This window comes from Ochotona princeps, chromosome 12, assembly GCF_030435755.1.
Source record: "Ochotona princeps isolate mOchPri1 chromosome 12, mOchPri1.hap1, whole genome shotgun sequence".
Classification (NCBI taxonomy): Eukaryota; Metazoa; Chordata; class Mammalia; order Lagomorpha; family Ochotonidae; genus Ochotona; species Ochotona princeps.
In genome coordinates this window covers 49,575,075-49,592,821 of record NC_080843.1, presented here as the reverse complement: position 1 = coordinate 49,592,821, position 17,747 = coordinate 49,575,075, and the positions used below count along the sequence as shown (strand labels likewise).

The 17,747-nt window shown below is 41.4% G+C and overlaps 1 protein-coding gene across 2 annotated transcripts in view; it reads left to right on the top strand.

Moving 5' to 3' along the window:
- Window positions 1–12,923, top strand: part of LOC131481572 (uncharacterized) — a 42,358-nt gene extending 29,435 nt beyond the window's left edge. Inside the window, exon 2 of one of the 2 annotated variants that reach the window (XM_058670796.1) lies at window positions 12,858–12,923. The gene's annotated coding sequence lies outside the window, so the exon portion shown is untranslated. Of the gene's footprint in view, window positions 1–12,835 lie in introns of both variants that reach the window. The other variant, XM_058670797.1, reaches the window with a different exon arrangement.
- The last annotated feature ends 4,824 nt before the right edge of the window (window positions 12,924–17,747 follow it).

The window sequence follows — 17,747 nt, the reverse complement described above, 5'->3', positions numbered from 1 at the left end:
TCTTTAGTACACATACATTTTATAAGCAGGGGAAAATGTTCAAAAGCAAGTCCACAGGCCTGGATTTAAGGGCAAATAAAAAGAAACTTTGAACTTCACTTTAACAGCTGTATACTAATAACATTTTTATATCTAAAGGATTAAATTTTAGGAGTTTCAATTTTATTTAAAAGAAAAGGAAATTTGAGTATAAATAAAGGTAGAGAAGGAACTGTTAGATTTAGTCACATGCTGTAAGAATTTTTCAGGAAAAGATTTCATATCTGCTGTGTTGTATCAGTAGTGCTGCAGTGTATTAAAAGAAATATGGGTAAGTCATGAGAGCCTTGGGTTGTTTTGCCAATGGTATAAACATCTATTGTAAAACAAACTCCATGCTTATAAAAATACATCCTCTAAGTAGCAGGAAGAAGTCCTTTGATTAAGTAGGAGCATGATGCTTTCCAACATAGAAAGTTGAGATGATTTAATCTTCTGTTTCACATTAAACTAGTCTTATGTTTTTTTTAAGAGTTGTTTTTTTTTTTAATTAAGCATACAAGTCTGTACCAAGTTCACTGGGTCAAAAGTTAACAGTATGGGGTCATCAAGTAAATTAAATGTTAACAGCAAAAATTAAAGGACTTAAATTAAAAACATAGGCCCTAATCCTATGATGAAAAAAGTAAGGTATAAGTATTCCCACAAGGGCTGTAAATTATTCACCTATTTAAAATAAATTACTTCTTCAGAGCTGCTTTAAAAGGTTAATTTGTTTTAAACTTGTAAGCATTTCTTTGTCAAGGAGGAGTGTGATATATTTTATTTTCCTTATTTTCCCATAGGTTGGTTCTCTAAGAAATAAATTTCATATATTAAGAATAAAAATGTCTCAAACTGTCTTAGAGAACTGGTCACACATCCTCTGTCATACCATCTAGAAACTAGAGTCTCAATTTTAATTGTTCCTTAAAAGTAAATGCGAATGCTAATAAATTCCTGGTTCCTGGAGCTCCTCATGAGAAAGTCATAAGTTGTATTTTAAGCTTTTTGTTTGATATAAAGTTTATTTTTACCAAAACTTTTATTCTCAAAAGCCATTAAGAATGGATCCATTTCTATTTTTCATCATTCTTTTTTATAATAAAAAATGGCTCCTTGATGGGGCCAGCATTATGGCATAACAGGTTTAGCCTCTACCTGCAATGCCAACATTCCACATGGGCATTGCCAGTTCAAGTCCTGGCTACACCACTTTCAACCAGTCCCTGTTAATGTTCCTAAAGAAGGCAGCAGCAGAGAACCCAAATCCTTGGGCTCCTACACCCACATGGGAGACCTGGAATAAGCTCCAGGTTCCTGGCTTTAGCCTGGCCCAGCTACAACCATTGCTGCCATCTGGAGAGAAATAGCAGTTGGAAGTCTTTCTCTCGCTCTCTTTCTGTTTCTGTCTTTCCCTCTCTCTCTTCAATCCTGCCACGTTCAGCACACAGTTTCCTTTTCTGAATAATTTCAACCTTCCTTGGTTTGACTCTGGAGGCATAACACTGATGTCTTAAAAGTCACCTAAGAACTGCACAAATGAAAAACTGTATACACTTCTGAGCACCCAAACCACATGTCAACATATATACAAAATGGCTGATTACATATTATGTTAGTTCTCTACTGTTATAAGTCACCATAAACAAATCACTGTAAATTTGGAAGCTTAGAACAACAGAAAAAATATTTTCTCAAGGCTCTGAGTTCAAAAGTCCAAAACTGCTCTTTGGGCACAAATCAATGTGTGGGCAGAGCTATATTCCTTTCTGAAGTTTCCAGGAAGGTTTATTTTGTTGGAAGGTCTGTTTTCTTGGTGTTTTTTTGTTTTTGTTTTTCAGCTTTGAATACCTGAGCTGTCTTTGTTGGCCCAAGGACCCTGCCATCTTCAAAACCAGCAACAGCTGGTTGAATTCTCCCATCCAATCCCTGATATTGTCTCTTCTGCTTTCCTCTGCCGCACTTAAAAGACCCTGTAATTAATGATTCTTGTCAGAAATAATCCACGATAATCTAACTTTAGGTTGTCTGAGTCGCAGACTTAATTTGTATTGGCAGCTTGAATTCCCTCTTGCCATGTAACACATCAATATTCCCCAATTCCACACATTAAGACATGGATACTGCCAGACACCTTGGGTAGGCCTGCATTCTGCCTCCCGTACAAATAAACAATTTCCCATTTGTTTTCTCTAGGATTCCATAAACCACTCATCCATCTCTGAAATTATATGCAAACTACTCACATATGAGAATACTTCAAAAAGTTCATGGAAATGCTATTATGCAAAAACTATGCATGGATTTCAAATTCTGTGGCACCAGAATAAACTTATCTTTTAATTTCATTTTTTCCATAAACGTTTCAAAATACCCTAGGATATACATTATTTTAGAGAATTGTAATCATCCTAATTACACCTTATATCTTGCCTTTGTAAATATTTTTCCATGTTGCCATGAATCATTTTCATGGTGATGTTAATAGTAAATCTAGTGGATTTTCCACAATACACTCAAGATTCTTCTACTTTTAGTCATTTCACACACAGATACATACACACTCCTTTTGTGGCTTTATTTTTAATGCCAGAGACAGCATCTTCCTGCATTGATCTTTTACCGTATTTTGGATTAATTTCATTTAAACTAGATTCCTGAAATTAGAAAGTTTGAATATTTCATAACACATTTTACTTATTAGTGTCCAAAAGAGCTGTCTTAATTTACATTGCCACCAACCTTTATAAGAATGCTATGAGTGGAAAGTAGCAGTTTTTGTATTATTTTAAATACCTTCGAGGTGTCTTTGTGTAAGGCAAAGATTACAGAAGGATCATTTAAAATATCAAAATTATGAATTTAAAAATGTAATTTTTAACTTTTAAATTCAACTTGCAAACCTAATTATACTTTGTAAAAATTTTTTTTAAAGATTTATTTGTTTTTATTGGAAAGTCAGATTTACAGAGAGGAGAGACAGAGAGGAAGATCTTCCATCTGCTGGTTCATTTCCCCAAGTGGCCACAATGGCCAGAATAGAGCTGGTCTGAAGCCTGGAGCCAGGAACTTTTCCTGCGTCTTCCACACGGGTGCAGGGTTGCAAGGCTTTGGGCCGTCCTTTCTGCTTTTCCAAGCTAGAAGCTTGGGAAGCTGGACAGGGAGTGTAGCAGCCAGGACACCAACTGGTACCCACATGGAATCAGAGCAAACAAGGCAAGGACTTTAGCCATTAGGCTACTGCACAGGGCCCACAGCAATCACTTTTCAGAAGCCATTTTAAGTTCATTTAAACACTTAAAACTGCATTTAGAATTGTAAACACCATAGCTTGATTTACTAAATCAATTGTACATTTATTTATGTTCTGGGGTTAAAAATTGTAACCCTCTGGAGACAATTATCTCATCCCAAACAACTCAAAATTGCTATCCCAAGCAGCTCTGTGTAAGGAGTAATCTTACAAACACATTTCCCAGATACAAATTATAGATAACTTAATTCTTTCATCTGCCACTAAGATTATTGTTCACTTTCATCACTACTCAGTTGATTTGCATATTGTTGGATACTTTAAGATAATCCAGTTGGTTCTCCATTTCTTCTGTGACTAAAGTATTGCTAACATGGAATTATTAGTGTGGCAAAAGAAATAAAAGCTTTAAAAATAGATATACAAGAAATGTATGGGGTCTGGTGCAATGCCTTAGTGTTAATCCTTGCCTTGCATGCGTTGGGATCCCACATGAGCACCAGTTCGTATCTCGGCAGTTCCACTTCCCACCCAGCTCCCCACTTTTGGCCTGGGGAAGCAGTGGAAGATAACCCAAAGCTTTGGGACCCTACACCGGTATGGCGACCTGGAAGAAGCTGCTGGTTCCTGGCTTCGGATCAGCTCAGCTCCGGCCACTGCAGCCACTTGGGGAGTGAACTAGGAAAGCAGTCCAGGATGGCCCAAAGCCTTGGGACTCTGCATCCATGTGGGAGAATCAGCTCAGCTCCAACTGCTTTGGGAGTGAACCAGCAGATGGAAGATCTTTCTATCAGTCTCTCCTCCTCTTTGTATAACTGACTTTCCAGTAAAGAATAAAAACAAGCGTTTTTTTTAAAAAAAGAGAGATCTTTCTGTATGTATCTCTTTTTCTCTGCAAATCTGCCTTTCCAATAAAAAACTAAAAAGAAATGTATGGTCCTTCAGTTTGATAAATTTATCAATTCTCCATTGTCTCACCAGTGCATCTTCAATTGTTAATTTTTTTAAAAAAGAATCATTTATTTTTATTGGAAAGGCAGATTTACAGAGGAGAAACAAAGATCATCCATCTGCTCATTAACTCCTCAGATGGTTGCAATGGCCAGAGCTGAGCCAATCAGAAGCCAGGAGCTGGATCAGAATAGGAGCAGCACTAGAGGCAGCACCCACATGGGATGCTGGCACTTGCAAGTGGAGGATTAGCCTGTTGAGCCATTGCACTCACCCCAGCTGGTAATTTTAAAACGTCTTTCAACAAGGCAACATGGTGAAAATTTAAGTAGCTTCTGTTCTTTCATTTTGAGATTGTACCTTCTCAAATACGTATTATTTGTGGAGGTTTTTAGGGGGAGTAATTTGTTTTCCTTGTTAACCGTGTAAGTGCTATTCCCTTTTTCTTAGTCTTAACTCAATATAAACTGAATATATTATCCCTTTATCTGCCTTATATAGCAAATATATTCAGTTTGTCAGGTCTTTACTCTTCACTGTGATTTTTCTCATTACACTTTTTGCAGTAATTGTGTAACCATTAGATAGTGTTCTCCAAGGTTCTGTCCTGAACCCTACCTCTACATCAGGGCTGTCATTGATCCTATAAGCTATCACCTGCAGTCAAGTGAACTACTAAATCTAAAAACACGCAAACTACACATTTCCTTTAAATTCCAGACTTCTGAATAAAAAAATCTAACCCATCTCCAGTTACCCCTGTGGTGTGTGGGAGGTGTGCTGGGGAGCGCTTGGATGTGATGAGCTAGAGCCGTGCCACCACTTCCCCCATCTTGGGAACTGGTACCAACAGCCATTCACCGTCCACGACCAGAGATGGGGGTCGTGCTACTTGGCTGCTCCCTCCTTGGCACACCCCAAAGCCAGGAAACCTCCTTAGTCTTTCTTTTCACTGCTCTCCATCTTCACTGTGCTCTAGCCATACAGACCTGAATTGACTGGTCCCGTACCTGGAATGTTTCTCCTTTTTTGGCCTAATTCATATGCACCCTTTACATCTCAGCCACCACGTTTCATTCCATTTTCAGTGTTCTTACTCCATGGTTTACGTTTTCTTGGTCATTTGTACTTCTCTTCTACTTAGTCCAGTTATAATCTGTAGGATTATTAATTTGTTTGTTTCACTTGACTATACCACAAAAGAGGAAAGTGTGGCTGTTTTGTTTGCTCATATACACTCAATGCCTAGTGCACAGCACAATGAACATGACACAGTAAGTGCTAAGTAGTTACCTAGGGTAGGTTATATATGTACATGTAGATTTATATTTATATGTCAATATTTACACAGATTTGTTTTCATGTACATATATAAATGACCTGAATCTCTCTGATACTCATTTCACTCTTTAAGGACTCGTTATTTCTTGACTGGATACCTTGCCAGCCTCTGAAGGATGCCCTACATCTCTCTTACATTATCTAATTTGTTCCCCAATACCATCATTAAAGCAAATTTTGGCATTTTCACAATTTATTTTTCTGGAAGACAGAACAAGAGAGATCTGTCTATTCTCTTGTTTACTCCTCACATGGTCACAACACACAGGTGTGGGTCAAACTGAGGCCAGGAGCCAGAAACTCCATCTTGGCTTCCAAATGGGTAGCAGGGCTCGGAGTAGTTGAGCCATCTTCTGCTGCCTTCCTAGGCACACTTGCAGGGAGCTGGATCAGGTGCTCCAGTGACCTAATTGGTTACTACACAGTACTTAGAATGCAGGAAGCTGGATCAGAGGCAGAGCAGTAAAGCCCTGAACTCACACTCCCTTCCACTACAAAGCAGACCCCTGAAGTGAATTTGTAAAGGTTTTGCAGGCCTGTCAGTATAAAGGGAACAAGCAAGGCCTTTCATGGTTTTCATCAGTATTCACCTGAGCAGGCTATACTTTTTCAACTCCTATGAAAGCACCTAGGCAACAAATCACAGCAAGCTGCATGCTTTTCTTACACACAAAAAATTACTGGGTTTTTTTAAAGATTTATTTATTTTTATTGCAAAGTCAGATATACAGAGAGGAGAAAAGACAGAGAGGGAGATCTTCTGTCTGATGATTCACTCCCTAAGCGGCCATAGCAGCCGATACTGTGCCAATTGAAGCCAGGAGCCTGAAGCCGCTCCCGGGTCTCCCACACAAGTGCAAGGTCCCAAGGCTTTGGGCCGTCCTCGACTGGATCTTCCACATGAATGCACAAGCCCACACACTTGGGCCATCCTCCATTGCCTTCCCAGGCACATTACCAGGGAGGGGTACATTAGCAGGGAGCTGGAGCAGAAGTGCAGCAGCTGTGTCCTGAACTCATCGCATATGGAGTGCCGGGGTCCCAGGTGACAGCTTAACCCAGCATACTTCAATGCCAGCCTGCTCTGAACATGTATTTCTAAGATGATGTACTTCTATAACACATTTTAATTGCTTTTATTTGAAATTTAGTTACAGAAGGGGATGAAGGGAGACAGGGAAAGAGTAAAGATGAGGGAATAAAGAAGAAAGACTGACCTTCCATCCTCTGGTTCCCTCCCCAAATGGCCAAAAGAGACAGGTCCAGCTGAAGCCAGGACCAAGAGTTCATCCTGCTCTTCCACATGAGTGGCAGGGGTCCAGGCACCTGGAATGTTAGCAGGTGGGCAGACAAAGCAGAACACCGAGACTTGAACCTACCTTTTCATATAAGATGTCAGCATCACAAGTAGTGGCTTCACCATGCTGTGGGTGCCATATTTGAATCAAAAAAAAAAAATAGAGACTATATATTTTTCATCACTTTATCAAATTCTGCTATGGACTTTGGCAAATGTTTGATTAGTTCTGTTTGCTCTAAAGTATTAGAACATACCAAAACATACTTACTTTTTGAAAAGTGATATTCCAACTTCTGGGAAATCTTCAATCAATTAATCTTAAATTTTTAAAACTAAACACTTTTTATTAAATGAATAACTTCAGAATTATTTATAATAGCAAAAAATTGGAAACAACCTAGATGCCCAGTAATAGAATAATATAATTTGCTCAGTGATCACATTGTGACCTTATAAAAGTGGATGCACAGATATTGACTAAACGAAATGAAAATTTTATGAGTTATTTGTATAAATTTTGACTTTACCTCCTATTCTCAAAGCTTTGCGTTTTACTTTTTCTTCTCTATTGCAATTATTATAAGTTAAATCTATACTATTAACAGAGTTCATGCATATTTGTAAAATACACATGGAATATATATATTCCGGGTCACACACATATATGTCCTGCAAGTACAGATGCCCCAAAATAAATGAACATGCATAACCTTGGTCTCTAATATTCTCTACTAAAAAGAAAAAGGATTTTGAAGAAGTATTTGTTTATTTATTTATTTGAAAAGCAAAGTTAGAGAGAGGGAGAAGCAGGGCAGAAAGAGATGCCCTTGCCTTGACTGATTTCACACCCCAGGTGGCCACAGCAGCCAGACCAAAGCCAGAGCTTCACCCAGATCTCCTGCTTGGAGGCAGGGTCTAAATATTTGCACCAGCTCCAACTACTTTCCCGGGCACATTAGCAGCAAACTGGTTTGGCAGTGGAGAAGCTGGAACTTGAGCCAGCATCATTATTGGATGCTGGCACTACAAACAGAGGCTTAACTCACAGCACTACATTGTCAGCCCCAAATAGGACTTAGTGAAAAAAACTAATTCAAAATAAGATAAGTGTGGAATATCTTACAATCAGAAAGTAAAACAGTTTCATTTTTGATGTGGTTATGTCATAGAGACATAGCAACTAGACTGAAAGGGTTTCCATTAGTTAAACCTAAGCTACTTTGAACAAGGTAATTAAATGCACACTTAAATAGAGGTTGTCGGGGCAGACTTTGGCCTGGCTGTTAAGATATCGCATAATCTATCTGCATCCTTTATTGAAAAACCTGGGTTTGATAGCTGGCTCCAGCTCCCAATTCCTGCTATTGCAGACCCTAGGAGGCAGTAGGTGATGACTCAGGTGACTGGGTTCCTGTCACCCACATCAGACACATGGCTTGAGTTTCTGGTTACTGGCTTCAGCCTGACTCAGTCCAAGCCATGTGGGTATCTGTGGAGTGAACCAGCAGATAAGAGCTTTGTCTGTCTCTGTTGAGAGGTGAAGGCCCATGATATAAATTGCTCCCGAGTCGTTCAGAAAAAAAAAAAAAAACTATACTTAAAAATAGACACACATAGGGGTCAGTGTTGTGACATAGCAATTTAAGCTGCTGCCCGAGACACCAGCATCCTATAAGGGCACTATGTTTAAGTCCCAGCAGCTCCACTTGATATCCAGTTCCCTCCCAATGTCCCTGGAAAAGCAGCAGAAAGCACTTAATCCCTGGCTACCCACATGGGAAATCCAGACGGAGTTTAAGGCTCCTAACTTCGACCTGGACCAGCCACTGCTATTGCAGCCACTGCTATTGCAGCCACATGGGAAATCAACCCACAGATGGAAGATCTTCTCTCTCCCTCTCTCTTGATAATTCAGCCTGTTTTCAAACAAATAAACTTTTAAAAAAAATACACATATAATTATAGATAGAAGGCACAAGTGAGAATAAACAAATTCAGAAATGAAAAGAAAGAAACTCACATATTTATGCCAATAGTAAATTGATAAGTAAGGAAGAAGGAAAAGCCCTGTGTTTGCAATTGAATGGTATAGGCCATCAATGTGGTGAGAACACTAGATTTGTTAAATTACTTTAGCAAGAATGGATGCTACAGAGAGGGGGAAATTTTCAAGAGGAGCATGATATAATAGCAAACCTTTCCCCACAAACTGCTTATTAATTGCCAAGATAAGGGGAAAAATACAATAAAATGGCAGTGAAAAAAACTGGGCCACATAACATACCAACCAGCTGATCCAGGTTAGGATAAGCGAGGGGACAGGTGGCTATCCTGTGCTTCCAGATGTGGTCCTCAGAGGTTAAACTGTGTGACAGGTGAGCCCTGGGTAACCATCCACATGCTCATGCTCAGCCTAACGGAGGAGCATCCAGCAGAGCCTGAGGAATGTGGAGTTACAAAGAATTGTAGGAGACGCTGTATTCTTCAAAAATGACAGGGTCCTAAAAGACAGATACAGTAAAGGAAGCTAAAGAGGCCTAACAGCGAGGCACAGGACCTGACCCAAGACTGGATCCTGTAGGAGACAAGCATGAGAAAATATCAGCTCACAGAATTGCCAAATGGATGGCCAACTATTCTTTCAACACAAATTTGTGAAATTGATAGTAAACACTTTCAACTATGCTGGGGTAACGGGCCAAGAGATGTGTATACATATATACAAATCAAATACATGTAAGTGGAGAGAGAGAACTGACCCTCACCTAAGAGCAATAGTACAGATACTCTCTGTACTGTTCTTTTTTTACAACTTTTTGTAAATTTCAAATTATTTCCAATTAAAAAGGGTATTTTGGTGGGGGGGGGGTTGTAAAGTACACCTAAGAGAAAGACCAAGAGGAAAATGAAAGGAACTCAAAAACTCTGTACAAGGCAAATGATTTTGAGAAAGATCCACTGATGCACTAGGTAATGTGTATTCAAGTTACTGTTCCAAATGTTTTCTCCTCCAAGAGTCTGCATTCTTTCTGAAAAGATAAACACACCTACAGCTTTCACAGTTTTATCTAAATAAGTTGATATGTCAAAGCCAACACTCCAGTAGTGGTAGCTTACTCATCAGAAACAGCAGGAGCAGGGAAAGCATCAAAATTACACCATCTCCCTTCACACAACCCCTAGTGATGAGCCACTTGCTGCTTAATGTACTCCAGTTTCTAAAAGCAAAACCCCCAGATTTCAAATTCTGACTTCAGTTCTACAGACCAGAAAAGGGGAACCCAAACTGGGTAAAGAGGAAGAGTGAGGGAGGGATAATAATTAACTCTTCATTGAATTGGAAACAGCAAATTGAAAACGGTTGTCCTGAGTGCCTAAATAATTGAGTTCTTTTCTTTTTCATAAAGTACATTACTTTGTGGAAATACTGAAGTTACTGGCTGGTAATCATACTAGGTTTTTACCCAGGAGTTTGATGGTCTGAAGGAAAAGCACTTTTTTTCCCCTTCGAAATTTAAGTCAGGAATTTGCACCCCCTTGTGGTCAAAATTCTTAGTTTTCAACAGGCCATATTTTCCCTCTGGGCTTTTTTTTTTTTGTTTAAGCGCAGGAGCTGTTAGTTGGCATTTTTCCCCCTCCCATTATGGCAAATCATGAAGTCTTATTGAATATTTTTTGCCTTATTAAAATGATATTTTAAACAAATGAGGACTCTAATAATCCTAAAAGTGACCTCCATAAAACTAGTCTGTGTGGAAGGGAGATAATTTCATCCACCCCATGTGTGTAAGAATTCAATCGAAAACTACACGTACACGCTAAGCAGAGTGCTGATACATGGTAGGTGCTGGATAAAATTTTTAAATGTTTATTTATGTCTGTATTTAGGCCAGGCCGAAGCCAAGAGCTGGGAATGCCTTATGATTCTCACATGAGTGACAGAGGCCCCACCGTTGCAGCCATCATCTGCTGCCTTCTAGAAGAAAGCTAGAGAAAAACCTGAGTAGCAGGAACTAGAACCTAGCCCCCAACCCCCAAATGGGATGCGGGCGCCCAAGTGGAGGCTTAGCTTATTGTGCCACAACGCCCACCCAACAAACATTATTACTTCTCAATGCCCATCATCACTTTAAAATTCTCCTGACAGGCTACACCTAAAAGAAAATAAAGTCAAAAAGTCCACAGTGAGGAAACCAGGCTGTATAATTTACCCATTCAAAAAATCCTGTTATAACCCTGCAAGCAAGTTCCCCAAATACAAGGGTACCACTTACCTCAACCTTCCCCAGCTGATTCTCCCCCTACCCCCAGGTTCATTCTACAGAACAGATAACATGTAATTATCTGTGAATGCTGGAAATGCTGAAAGTTTATACTCTACACATCTTAGACTGGCTGTTTTGTTAATAATCACAAAAAGCAGTGAAACTACTCCATCTCCGTAACTTACAGAATGGTAAAATAACCTGTTTATTCATCTGACAGGAATCATTTCTCATTTTTGGCATTACTCATTTCAAGATGCTCCTGAGCAAGAATGCTAACCTTAAGGGCACTGATTTTTGTTTTCAAACACTCACTAAAGAAGCCATTTGAAAATATCAGCAAATAGCTAGTATCAGTAGGCCAAGCATGGTTCAAATGCCTTTAATATCTTAAGCTCATTTGCATCTTTACAAGAGCCCAATTCTTCATTTTACAAAACATCAAACAGATAAAAGTGACTCACCAGAGATGTCCTAGTAACGTGGCAGCAATGGGATTCAGACCTAGGCAGTCTGGACTAGAGTCCACCCACTTAAACAGTGCACCAAAGTACTACAGAAACTTCAGGTGAGTACACTACTTTACCAGGTTGCTTCCTTACTACATCAAAAGGGTGAAAAGCCCTTTCTCAATTGTCTGTGAAAAATGCGACCCATGTCAGCTTCTCCTATTTCCTTTCTTCAGGCACTGCATACACATTGTCTTACCATGCAAGTTACAGTTCATGGAAACTGGAATAAATAGAGCAGTACATCAGGTTTTAAACTGTTGGATTCTTTTGAAAACAAGTCTAATTTGGGATTAAAAACTAACCAGATAAAAATAATCTTAAAATGCAATCACTGAGGAGTATTGGCAACTTTTAGCAGTCTCATTTAAACTAGCCTAGCAGCAGGAAGCAGCCTCCGAAGCAAATGAATCATGAAGAGATTTTTTTTTACGGGAACGTGACGTCATTATCATCGTGCCCAGTTTTAGGTTTCCTTAGGACTTGGCTTCTGCTGAGTTCTGAAGACGGTTGGAAGCGGGGGCAGGGGGGGCGGGGGGAGCAGGTGGCTTAACCTGAGCCTCAGGTGTCTCTTGGAAGACAACACCTGCTGTTGTAACCGGTGCACACGATTAATCCGTGTTAGTTCAGCACGGCATCCAGCGCACAGTCCGCGCGTGGCAGCGTTGATGTTTTATGAAAACGTTTTATGAAAACGTTGCGCCACCCAAGCCGTCTTGGATGATTTCAGTTCATTCAGATAGGGCATTAAAAAAAAACTAAAACTAAGCTTTGGACACCCCAAAGATTGCCCATTGATATCTCTAAAACTCCGCAGAAAGTTTAAAGACGACCCTAAGTCGCTGGCCTCGAGGCAGGCGACGTGACCACCAGTGAGGACTCCGCAGTGACCGCGGGGCCGGGTGGGCGCCCCGAGGAGCTGCGGGAGCGGCGGCCGCGCCTCCCCCGGGCCCGCGGCGTGGGACACTGACAGCGGGTCCACTCACGTGCCTGTCCCTGCTGGACGCCTGAGGGGAGGCACTCGGGTGTCCGTCTCCAAGCCGAGGATCACAGCCTGCCTCGTCGGCTCGTTCTGCGGCCTGGGGGGGTGGGGGAGAGCACTGTGGGGGGCTAGTTTTTTTGGGGGGAGGGTGGTATCCCTTACATACACGGCCTCACAGAGGCGTTCCGGTGTCTGCAGATTAGACACTAACAGGTTTTTCGTTCTGCCTAAGCAGGACCATCCTTCATTTACCTCGAACGGTGGACCCGCCGACAGCGTCTCCCGTGGACTTTGAGGCCCACAGTCTGAAGGATCTCTCCTCCTCCACGGCCGCGCACACGCGCTGCACGCACGCGCAAGCACTGAGGCCAGAGAATCGCGAGCCAGGAAGAGAATGGAAAACGGCGCACGACCACGATATTGCGCATGTGCAAGGCAAGCAGCGGCGGGGCAGGGGGCAAGGAGAGTGCGGGGGGGGGGGACGGTGTGCGCATGCGCAGGGGTGTCGGCCCGCCGTGGGCGTTCCGAGGCGGCATTGACAGCTAGGGAGGCAGCCCGCGTTCCCGGCATGCCCCTGGGCGGCGGGGTTGGCTCTAACGAATTTGAATGAGGAGCCAGAGCGCTTTCGGCGCCATTTTCGAGTGATCCCAGATCTCATCAATCTAGCGGGAGGGACGGGACAACCTGTCCGAGAGTCTAAGCGCCAGTGGGACTCCGCGGAAAAATCGCTAAAAAAAAAATCAGCAAAAAATTCTTTGGAGCAAAAGGCAATCCACGGCCGGTGCTTGGCCAAGGTTGGCTCAGTCGGTAAGAGCTTGAAGAAGTAGCAGAGCGGGGACACGGGAGGCGGCAGTGTGGGGGGGACCGGCCGGCGGGGAGGGAGGAGAGGCCGGTACTGCAAGAGTGGGCGCCGAGTCCGCCTTCACTTTAATCGAAAAAAAAAAACAAAAAAACCCAAAACCTCCCAGAAGGCGGGGAGAGGGTCCGGGGCTGTGGCGCGAGCGCGGGCCGGCCCGGGCGGGGGAGGGGAGCCGGGTTTGAGCGGGACGCGAGCGGCTGCGGCGGGGAGCGGCCGCCGCCCAGCGGTCCTGTCAGCGGCGCCCGCGGCCCTCCCGGGGCCGGACCCTGGGCACCCCGGGACTGCCTGACAGCTGGCGGGGACGCCGGGCCCTGCGCCTCCACGGCCCTGAGACGCTGGGGGTCGTTGGGTTTTTTAAATTTTTTATTTATTTATTTTCTTGGACTCCTCCGGCCCCGCGCGGATGGCCGCGTTCTCTTGACCAGAAACTTGAAAAGTTGGCGGAAAATCGAGGACCCAGACGAGTGCGTGGGAGCGCCGCGGTCGGGGGCGGCCGACGGTGGCCGGCGCTCGGAAGCCGCGCGCTGGCTCCGGGTCGTCCCCGGACGCTGAGGCGCGAGGTGCCGGGGCACGGGAGGAGAGCTCGGCACCTCGGCCGCCCTGCCGGTGCGCGCTTCCGTCCCGGTGCGGTCTTCCTTAGGTGTCGGACTCGGTCGGGCTGCGGGACGGCGCGGGAGGGGTGCTGAAGTGTGAGGAGGGTGCTGGCCTCGGGCGACCGGCTCGGGAGGGGTTTTTTTTTTTTTCTTTCTTTTGGTCATTTGCTCTCTAGGCGGTGTCCTTTTTCCAGGGGGGAGGGGTGTCCGTGGCGAGATGAAAGATGGAGCTTTGAGCTCGCTGTTTCCTTCCCCGAGTCGCATTTTTCTTAGAAGACTTTTTCCTTCTGTAGTCTTTGAAGCATGTTGCAAGGGCGGGGGTGGGGTCGGGGGAGCGCCGGGAAAGGCGACCCGTGAAACTGTTCTTGATGTTTTCGTTCTGAAAAGTCTTTACCCGGACAACTTAACGGTAATTTTGCACTCCCCACCTTTTTTCTTGGGAAGTCTCTTGCCTCTGGGGCAGGGGAAAGTGGGGTGTTATTTGTCCCGCGCTGGGGGTGATCCCCTCCCCCCAGCTGGTGATTTCCATCAATTCTTAACCCGATAACTCTTGAATGATGTGAGCCAACGACGGTTTTCACTTTAGGTAGAACTTTATGGATAATGTCCTTCGTTAAAAAAAAATTTCCGTATTAAAGATCCTTTAGATCTTGGTTCCTTCTCTGCGCTGGAGGCATCACTCGATTAACCCTTACTGGTGTGATGTTTTGCGTTTGGGGCGCGCGCCACCGGTTTGCAGATCTTGTGCAGATGCATTTTGCAGCAAGCTGCTCAATTGTTCGCGAAGACACCCGCTTTAGGATTGCTTGCCGGCAGGGACCACTACCCGCCCCCCCGCCCCGGATCGATGGTAGGATCGATTGATTTCTTGTTTCTTAGGAAGTCTAGGGGACCCACCCCCACTTAGAATCTTTCCAGGAGGAGACCCGGAGAGCGCAAAGTGATGTTTTTCAAATTGTGTCTAACGGAGCTCCCGAAACGCAGGACTTGATTCCCCCTGATTGGCTGGAAGGGAGCGGGACTTGGGGGCTGGCGTGGGTGGTTGAATGTTCAAAACTAGATTATAATTCTCGACTTTCAGAAGAATTATACTTTTCGTGAGAGAAACACGGAAATAATTGAAAAACGTTAAGACGGAGAGCTTAAAAAGAAAACAGTTGGTGTTAAAATTTTCTCTAAAGGACTTTCGGGTGATTCTGAAATGTCAAAACTGGAGAAGCTATTTGCGCAAAATTCTGTTGACTGAAATAACAAGATTTGTACATTATTTACCCCTGTTCTTTATTGTTTAAAAACTCAGTGAAAGATTTAGGGATTCTTTTTACCTTTCATAGAAATTTTTCCCCTTTGACTGCTGGATGCGAGCTACGGGAGAATTGTTTTTCATTTTGGTGAAAAGAAACTTGAATTTTGTTATTGGTAGCAAAGTGTTTTTCACATTTTCAATAAGAATTGAACATGTTTTAAAAGCTTCCACATCTGACTTTAGAGTGTTTAAGTTTTGCTAATTCATCCATTGCAGTGGACTTGAAACTTTAATATGCAAGACATTTGTGCTTCTTAATTTAGGTAACAGGTAAGTATGTACAGGTGCGTATACATGCTTCACTTCTTTGTAACGTCATTATGAAGAAATTTATACAACAGTATGGGCATATTGTCTTTTATTTGGTTTGATTTTCAGCTGATTTTTGTTTGAAGTCGGTTGGAACAACCGTCAGTGTATTTCTGTTTATTACCAGGCTTCTCATTGTGTTTAATTGCATCTTGATAGGATGAGGGTGTGGTTTCCAAAGAAAAGCAATAAATTGATGGATGAACAGCTGTGAATGCTTTTAAAAATAATGTTTTGATTTCGTAGAAGTTTGTATGCTTTTATGAACGAATAATAGTTCGAATTTTGAAACTTAACTGGTATTTTCACACTAGATCAAATACACATTAGTGCAGAATATTCAAATTAAAGTGGCTTTTGACTCGGAAAACTATGGGGCTATAAATACAATTTATTAATAAGTAGAATAACGTTTTAAATAATACTATTTTGTATTTATTACTTTCAAAACCAGAAATGTGATCCCAGAACCTTTGTTCAATACTTTTTTTCAGAGCTGTTTATTTTGAATTATCTCATGATATTTTCACAAAAGGTGGTAATTAAATTCTGTAAAATATGATTTAATGAAACTACATCTTGTTTCTTATTATGCCTAGAGTACTAGAAGTAATGGATTTTTCTTTTTACTGTTGTATTTTAATTTTCGTTTAAATTGTGACTCCTGAATTTTTTTTGAGGAGTTGGAATGAGGCTTTAAGCTCCATCAAGCTGCTTGGATTTAATCATACTTTAAGAAATATAGATATTTGCTTGTGGGGTTTTTGTTTTGGATGTGATGGGTCAAGGATTGCTTTGTTTAATTAGCTATTTTTAAGAGTAATGAAGGATTTTGTTATTTAAGACTCGTTCAAAGCTTGAGAACACCCTAGTGCCTAAATAAAATCCACAGCATTTGAAATGTTCCCCCTTTTATATAATGGTAAATCAAAGGAAGGACTTGGTTTTTTCTGCGAACATAAAGGATAACTTACAGCAAATATGCAATTCTTAACATTTATATACAGTTACCTATATTTCTGAAATAGTACTTCTCATTTATTTTCCATTTGTAAGAACTGGAAAACAAAGGTGTAGAATGGCATTGCTTATAGCATCGTACTTTTTTAAAGTTGGACTTATTTTGGAGAAGAATAAATAAGAGAAAGTGTTGTTTCTGGTAGTAATGCTTTTCATTTGTCCTTCATACTAATTTTTTTTTTATCCAAGTAGAAGAGTAGTATTTGATGTTATTTAATGCGATTACTTTTTAAATTTTATTGTACACTTCCATAGGGTCTGGGATCCTCCCCCCCAAATTCCCATCCCCTGGCTGATTTTCCCCATATTAAATGCTATAACTTTCTGACATGTGTTTATAGGATATGGCCTCAAATGTTTATATGTAACACTAAATGTGTTCTAATCAGTATCAAGAACTGTAGCAAAGAGATAAATTTCATAGTAACTTGTATTCCAGGTTTCATTTTTTGTCATGCTTTTTGTGCTACATTTTTGTTTTGTAGAGATTTAAAGATATTTTCATTCCATATTTATTTATTGGTATGTTGTATCTATTCAAAATGTCATAAAATACTTCATTCAGAAATACTGCTCAGTTAATTTGGTTTCCCCCCCCAACAAAAAATTCCAAAGACTTAGCTATTTCTTCTACATAACACATAAGTTTTCTCAAATTAGATTGTAAACATGCCCTGTTTTGGAAATTACTTTATAAAGATTATCTCATTTTAACATATTAATATCCTAAAATTGGCTTTTGTTGTTTTGCAATTTAATTTTGCCATTTAAAAACTGGTAGGCAACTAGTTAGAACTGTGTGCACATAGTTAGAACTCAAGGTATTACTTGCTGAAATTTTATAGCTCCAAATTTTGTAAGACCAAAGGAAATCAGTAAAGTATTACTTTATTTCAAAAAAGTATGTTGAAAGTAAGTTTAATATGCAGAAGTGACAGCACTAGAACCTTAAAATCAGTAACTGTCTTAAGAGTCATGATGTCAGTTTTAGAATTCCATGTAACTAATGTGTCTATAAATATATTTGATTATTTGCAT